The following is a 5,847-nucleotide window of genomic DNA, read 5'->3' as shown; positions in this document are numbered from 1 at the left end:
GCTCCTGAAGGTCAGAGTCAATGTAGGCTCAAGGTAAGGAAGCCTTCACTGCCTCAGAAAAGTATAAACTCCTTAAGAGCCTTCTCTTTGCTACTGCTCACCATGCTAATGTCACACACACACACACAAACAAACTCAAAGCAATAAAAAGATTAAACCAGCTGTTATTTTTCAAGCACCATGTCTCCCTGCTGCTGCCTAAAGGAGCCCTGTTTAAATGCTTTTTCTTTGTTTTTTCTTACTCCTTTCTTCTTCAGAAAACACCTCTTTTTTCTAACAAATTAATAAAGCAAGTCATTCTTCACCAACTTACAAATACCAAGATAGGAAAATCCATTGTAAAGAGCTGATGAGGCAATTATAAGGGAAGAGGAATGAACGCTAACATTTCTGCCCTGCCTGTGTGACTAAGATTTATAACTGTAAACCTGCAAATCTCTGGCTTATGTATGCAAATATGGGTCCAATTAGTGATTCACCTGCAACTGCTAATTAAAAGGCCTGGGGTGATGGATTGCCACTAAGCAGGCAAGCAGGGGCCTGACTGTCCAGCATCATCTATTCCCACACAAAGGATAGCCCAAGGAGAGAATCTCTGAAGATTAGCTCCCTAAAGAACCATCAGAATTTTATATCTACTAATTTGGAAGAAAAAAATAAGTCATGTGGGAAAATGTAATTATAATGCAGCTAGAAAATAAAAACAGGCAAATTAAACCAAGCATTGTTGCATCATTAAAGGAGAAAATAACCGTTCTGAGTAATTTTCCCATGGAATTCGGAACAAAAAAAAAAAGAATTGGAAAAAGGTTTGGAAGAAACCACATGTGATTCTTTCCCCTCCAATTACAACAAATTTCCATAGTTCTCAACTCAGCAAAATGCCTGAACCAAAGTTTGGCAAACAGCAGAGAATAAAGTTGTTAATAAAATAAAAAATTCAAGTCCAAGCCTTCCAGACAGAGCCAGGTTGAATAGGTTCTTGTATTACTTAAACTAGGTTTGGAGACATTGATTCAATTCCTGACTTCCAGTTTCAGCTAAAACAATCCAATTCAAATTCAAATTAAAAAAAAAAAAAAAAAAAAGCCCTGCTTTTCACAGCCCACAAGTAGTAGCATCTATAGATCTCTAGTTCCGTCTTATATAAAATGCTAGAATAGAATATCTCTTCCTTTGTCAGCCCCTTGGCTCAGTCACACAGACATAAATTACCAAACCATTGCTGTGGCTACAGTGCTTTATGATCTGCTATCCCTCAAACCCACACCTCTTCATGACTGTCATGTCTCAACCCAAAGGACAACCACGGCAGCTGCTATTTGGACCAAGAGCCAGGCCTGTGGCCACACAGACCTTGCCTTCAAAGGGCTGCTAATGCAGGGTCTTGTTGGGTTAGGAGTGTTTCTTCCAGGCAGCCCTAGCACGTGCGGGGTATATGAGGGCTCTTACAGAATGGCTTCCCACACATGGCATCCTGGAGAACCTAATGAGGTGTCACATAAAAAATACTCCTTAATTAAGTGACCTCAGAGGGGGAAACAGCAGGTGGGCAATGTCAGGGTGCTACTGGCAGGAAAATCAAATAGATGCTTATTAGCTTTACCTCATCAGTAAATATCACTGCCTTGGAGAATGAAGAAAAACAATAAATAACCCTTAGTATCTTGAAACATTGGCCTTTTAGCACACACCACTACCCCACCCAGTCTTCCATTTGCTCTGCTTTATCTACAGTCCCTTATATTAAACTCATACACTAATTAGTTTTACCCTCATTAATTATTTGTATTTACAGTTAAAATATATCACATCTTCCTAGGTGAAATGTATATGAGTATTTGCTGAGTCCTACTACGTGCCAGGTGCTTCTTGGTGTATTATCTTCGGAAACCTTTACACCAACCAGGTGAGGCTGTGAGTTGCCCGACATCATTCAGTTATCAAGTAGAAGAGAGGCATTCAAGCCTCCGTTCCATGGCAGCTGCCACCCACTATTGACGGGACCCACTCTCCCCCGTCTTTGTCGTCTAATTTGAGTGTGTTCCCTATTCTTTTTGGAATCATCTTTTTGTGGTTTTTACCCACTGATCATTGCTCTCCTCATTCTTCTGTTTTCTAAGCTTTTCTCAATTCTCTGCACTTCTTTCTTTATACTCTTAATTCTTTACCCTTCCGCTTTTCCCTTGATACTGGGCACCCCAAATCCTCACATTAGCAATACACCAAGGGAAGACACAGACTATCCATACCGTCTACCCTGACTCCCTCATTTAAAGAAACCAATGATGGGAAAAGTTAGGTAACAAATCCAAGGGCCCACTGATAGTCGAGAGTTGGACTATGTTAAAACAATTAATTGGGAAGCCATTAGGCTGAGATGGCTCCAGCACCTTGGGTTATATAAGCAAACAGAAACCTAACTCACTGCAAACAGTAAAACAAAACTTAGGTTTAACTAATCAGAAACCGCCAACTCACCTCTAGCTAGGGACTTTCCACTTTAACCAATGACATCTTTTATTTGTTTTGTTTTCAAAAACACATTATAAAAGTTTATCTTTTCACACCTTCAGGGGAACCCTGAACTGCTTACAGTCTGGTGCTACCCAATTCATGAATTGCTATCTGTTCAAATAAACTTAGTACAATATGAATGTGCCTAATTTTATGTTAATAACAGTGTAAAAATTAAATCTTAATTTTCACTTTGGTGTTTTTTCAGGCTTTACAAGTTTCCTCTCACGTTCCTTAACCATAATCACACAGTACAAGTCCACTTGTCCTCACTGAATAACTTTCCTGGAGATCTGCACCCCACCCGAGCTGTCCTGTTCAGCACTTTCAACATGTGTGCACCAGACTTGAGCTCCCTGAGGGCAGAGACCTTGGTTTTTTGCCTTTGTGTCTCCAGCACTTGACACTGAGTTGGCACCTATAAAGGATTGTTGGATGAATGAATGAATGAATGAATGAATGAATGAATACTGTTTCTTCACAGGTCCCAAAACACACCTTCTCCATTTTTACCTACATTGTCTTAAAGTTCTCCCTGCCTGAAACACTTTACCCCACTGGTTTATTCTCCTGGTTTATTCCATTCACATTTCAAAGACAAGCTCAAATGCCTTCTCTTCCATCGAGCATTTGCAAAGCACACCCGCTTACCTAGATTTTTCTCATCCCTAATCTCCTGTAGAAATCGTCCATCTAGGCCGGACACGGTGGCTCACGCCTGTAATCCCAGCACTCTGGGAGGCCAAGGCAGGTGGATCATGAGGTCAGGAGATGGAGACCATCCTAGCTAACACGGTGAAACCCCATCTCTACTAAAAATACAAAAAATCAGCTGGGTGCAGTGGCGGACACCTGTAGTCCCAGCTACTCGGGTGGCTGAGGCAGGAGAATGGCGTGAACCCAGGAGGCAGATCTTGCAGTGAGCTGAGTTCACACCACTGCACTCCAGCCTGGGTGACAGAGCAAGACTCCGTCTCAAAAAAAAAAAAAGAAAAGAAAGAAAGAAAGAATTCATCCATCTATATAATATCTATATAATTCAATTTAAAATTTTAGAATTTAATTATATGTAGTTTGCTTCATTCATGTGAGTCTTATCACAAGATCTTTAGGAATAAGTACCAATTCTTATATTAAAATAACAATTAGTATGTAGCTAGAGCTTTGTAGCTCACAAAGTACTTTTTTCACACAATATTGTCTCCTTTAGTCCTCTCAGCAACCCGACGGGGTAGGCACTGGATGCATCTGCTGTAGTTCCAGGTGTGCTTCCGCCTGGTTCTGTGATCCTCAGAGCCAAGGCTCTTCCTTCACATGCTGCCCTGTGCCATGTGGGGATCACACTGATACACTTGTCAATGGACCAAAGAACTGATATATGCATTCAGTAGCAATTCACATGTGTTTAACCATATGCTTTTTGAAATTAATACTCCAACACTTCCCTAATCTACATTTTTCTATCTTTCATTTAATCTTAATCCTCTATTTCCCCTTTATCCCTGTTGAAACAAATTAGGTGCATAATTAGAAATCTGGGTTCCTTTCACTCAGTCTTTAGATCATAAACTCATGGCACAGTTAATATTTTAGGGTGATTAAAGCCATTGCCACATATCTACTGTCAAAGAAGATTTAGGATTTGGTCACGGAGGCTACCTGAGATTATCCCATTTATTATACCACTGGGGAAAAGTAAAGATACTGGTGCTTGTTCTACCTGAAAGACAAGCTAATATGAATCAGGTTGATAGGCACTTATTCCCAGGTGATTATGTTTTCTCCTTTTGAAAGAACTTGGGTCACAGAAGTACTGAAGGAGCTCAAAGGAGGTTCTTATAAAAGAGTGAAGACCCATTGTCTGTTGGCTTCTATTCAGAATCAATGCCCAACAATGATCCTGAATTTAAGGAGCCCTCCACTTGGGCTAAGTGAACACTAACATTTTCATTCTGCCAGTGGTTTTTGTTGCTTTGGGTAACAACTTTGCATTTAAAAATTCTTTCCCCTCGATTTCACCAAGTATATTCTCTTACAAAAGTTCATGATCTAATTGCACTTTTATAACATGAACTTACATGCATGTTGTAACATGCAGTTACCATGCTTGGTCTGGGGACAAGTTAGGGGCAGCCTGAGAGAATAAAAGTTATATAAGAATTAAGGTATTTTTAAACGAAATCCTGAAACTATTCCATATGATACTACACATACATATCATTGTACAGTTGTCAAAACTCATAGATTGTACAACACCCAAAGTGAATCTTAGTCTAAACATGGACTTTGGGTGGTGATGGTGTATCAATGTAGGTTCATCAATTATAAGAAATGTACCACACTGATGGGGAATGTTAATAATGTCAGAAGCTATGCATGTGTGGGGCGGGGATAGACAGGATCTCTCTCAAGTTGCTATGAACCAAAAACAGCTCTAAAGAAGTCTTTTTAAAAAGTCTATTTTAAAAAATAAAATTCAGCTTCTGCTAATATACACACATACATGCACATGTTCAATACTATTCTATTTTTTGTTTTATAAGAGGTCAGAAATATTCATGTACCTTGATTGCAAATTGCTTTTACTTTCACATCATGACATTTCAGTGAAAAAAAAAAAACAATGAAAAGTGGGTTCCAATAAAGAGGCCAAGAAACCCACTGAAAGAATTGTCTGATTCCCAGTAACTGTGGAAAAACCTCAACAGAAATTCAGCCAGCTTATGGTCAGTTTTAAACTTAAATTCATCTTCAAGATTTACTAGCTAGAAGAGATGAGTTGTAGAAATCGATGCTTGCACAGCCTTTTCCAATCTTCACTCATAACCATCCCTTAGGAAAGAATGCTTTCTTTTATTTTCTGCCTTTTATCCACAACCTGTCAACAACCTCTTCCATGCAACTGGCAAGTGAAAACCCTCTGTCAATAAACAGCTCATGCACTTGTCTATAGCTTCGGGAGCTTCTTTCTGAGGTTCCCCACATGAACAAAGGACAAGGCTCTTTCTTGGGCAGTTCCAATAAAGTAGCTTCAGCCACTTTATTAGAAACTAGCTAGACAAGGCTGGGTGCGGTGGCTCACGCCTGTAATCTCAGCACTTTGGGAGGCCGAGGCGGGCAGATCATGAGGTCAAGAGACTGAGACCATCCTGGTCAGCATGGCGAAACCCCGTCTCTATTAAAAATTCAAAAAAATTAGCTGGGCTTGGTGGCACGCGCCTATAGTCCCAGCTACTCAGGAGGCTGAGGCAGGAGAATCGTTTGAACCTGGGAGGTGGAGGTTGCAGTGAGCTGAGATCGTGCCACTGCACTCCAGCCTGGTGACAGAGT

This window comes from Piliocolobus tephrosceles, chromosome 4 (assembly GCF_002776525.5).
Source record: "Piliocolobus tephrosceles isolate RC106 chromosome 4, ASM277652v3, whole genome shotgun sequence".
NCBI classification, from domain to species: Eukaryota; Metazoa; Chordata; class Mammalia; order Primates; family Cercopithecidae; genus Piliocolobus; species Piliocolobus tephrosceles.
This window is presented reverse-complemented; position numbering follows the sequence as displayed.